Here is a 2,449-nt window from a genome sequence, read left to right on the forward strand (position 1 = left end):
ATGATACAAAGTGGACAAAGAGTTACTGATTAGATTTGCGCAAATGTAGGAGCTTTTTACATACTCTTCCAGCCCAGTCCACCTAATGAAGTATACCGTAAGCCTTTTACTACACAAAGTTAGCAAAACAAGTATGTACAAAAAGTTCCCAAGGTGCCACATTACTAGTCACCTTTACTGTGGTTCTGGAGTTAGGGTTTGTTTTTGTTTTTTGTTTTGTTTTTTTTTTTTTGGGGGGGGAGTGCCCCAGCATACTTTTAATCAGTTTCCTGCTTTTTTCCTGGTCTGTTCAGGTTCCTGCACTGCAGTATTGCAGTGTTCCTCAAGTCCCAACTGGCCTGTGTCTGCTTCCTTATCTGCTAACAGTCGTACAAGAAAAGAAGGAAACAGGTTAATCCCATTTTTACTGGTGGCTTAGATAGGGCCCCTGTACTTTCAGAACACACTAACTCATGCTTAACTTCCGAGTCTTACATGGAAAACCATTGGAACAGGTATTGTGATTTATATTCCTGTTTCCAGGAAAGTAGATGTAAACATATACAGATACTGGCTTTTTTCCCCAGTCAGAATTACTCACTAAGAACTCTTTTGTCATAGATTTGTCACTGCAATATGCAATTGGCATGTCCTTGATTAGTAAATTAATTGCATCTGAAAAAAATCAAGTTCTCCATTGCAAAGAAAAATGCTTCTATGAGTTTGAAGATTTGCTTTAATCATTTACACCTTTCTCTTGGTGTAAATTCAAAATGAAGAAAGAATATGTATGACTTTTTGAACAAAAAGTACTTAGAAGCATTAGTCGTTTTTTTCCTCTATTTATTAGAAAGAGAAATTCCTCACTTATTTCCAATGTTTGAAGCTTAAATCTGCAGTTACGGAATTAAAGTGTCTGTGGGGTTAGCTGATGGTAGCATAACAATTGTGGTAGATATTTTAATTTCAAGCCCTTACCACAAAAGGTCATTAATTTCCTAGTAGCTTGAATAAAGCAGCAAGCATCTCTGGGGTTGTTCTTTGAGGTGGAGTTGGGCCTCTGCCAGGTCATCTGAGCTCACCTCACTAACTGACACCCTGCTTGGAGAGGAGGTGTCCACCAGCCACACTGTGACAATTTGAAGTGCTTGATGTCCTCTGTTCTTCAGAGCTGAGAGGGGAAAAGATGTCTTAAGGTGTAATCAAGGAAAATTACAGGAGCAGTAGGAGGTTGCAGGAAGGGTGACTGAGTACATGGTGCAGTGGCTTTCCTCATTTGTGACCATAGTGCTTATGTGGTGATGCAGTGGCAGAAATGCAGAACCTCCTTGTGAATCCAACAAGTGTGTACAAGAACTATTGCAAAGTGTACTACATGGTGTGATAGTGAAGGCACGTGTCTATGGCAGTGCTTAGATGATGGCAATTTCCTCACTACTTGGACGCAAGCGTGTTCTCATGTGCCTGTTGAACACGTTCTCCAGGCTGTGCTACTGGAAGTGCTGAACTGTGGAAGTCCGCTTTGCTTCAACAAGGCATGCTCATCCTCCTCCTGTGTTTCATAAAATCATAGAATAGTTTGGGTTGGAAGGGACCTTAAAGATCATTTACTTCCAACTTGGAGACCCTCATCGTGTTGTATGAGAAAGACAGGAAACGCCTGGTGAGCGTTACTTGGGAGCTCACACCATCCTTGACTCGGTGTGCCTGCAACTGAGAGCAGGAGCAAAGCAGCTTTCTCTGTCTTCACAGGCCTTCTTCTCAGCCTTCCCCCCAGGCAGCCACTTTCAAAGAAGGCTTGATATTAAAAGAAAATAAATAAATTACCACTGACTCTACCGAGGCTTTCAAAACCAAGCCATGCCCTCGCGTGCAAGCAGTTCTTGGGTGACTTATGTATTTGATTTTTTAGATATTAGTCGGTTAGTTTGTGTTTCTGTGTTTCCAGGCATGAGGTATACTAGTAGGCTTGGATCTGAGTGCCTTGAGGTGACTTCCCGCTTGGCATCGTAGCTGCTCGGCACCTGAGTGGAGCTATTTCTCTCTTTAATTAGCGCAAGCTCTTCAGTGCGAGCTCGGAACGGGGGATGCTGCTAACAGAAGGCGCGGAGGTTTTAAGGCCCAGCCGCCCGGCTCAGCGGGTGTCCCTCAGCGCCGCCGTTGCTGCGGTAAAAGCGGGGCTGCCCGCTGCTTCCGCGGGCGTGCGGGGTGCTCGAACGCGGCTGCCGCGAGGTCATAACGCACAGGAGTGCCCCGAAGCCCCGCCCCTCTCCTCCGCCTAGCTGCTACGGCAGCGGCAGCCGCCCGCGCCCTCCCCTCCACGCGGGCCGCACGGCTCCCTCGCTCCTTCCCCAGGCCCAACGGCTGCTGAGGGAAGGGGTCGCGCTGAGGGGAAGGAGGCGGTGATTGAATGAGCGGCTGAAGGGACGCGGGGAGCAGGCGCCCTTCGGGCCCGGCTAGGAGAGCTGAC

Source organism: Neopsephotus bourkii, unplaced genomic scaffold (genome assembly GCF_033783945.1).
Source record: "Neopsephotus bourkii isolate Nb327-2 ecotype Australia unplaced genomic scaffold, CSIRO-AGI_Nbou_v1 NB_107, whole genome shotgun sequence".
NCBI classification, from domain to species: domain Eukaryota; kingdom Metazoa; phylum Chordata; class Aves; order Psittaciformes; family Psittacidae; genus Neopsephotus; species Neopsephotus bourkii.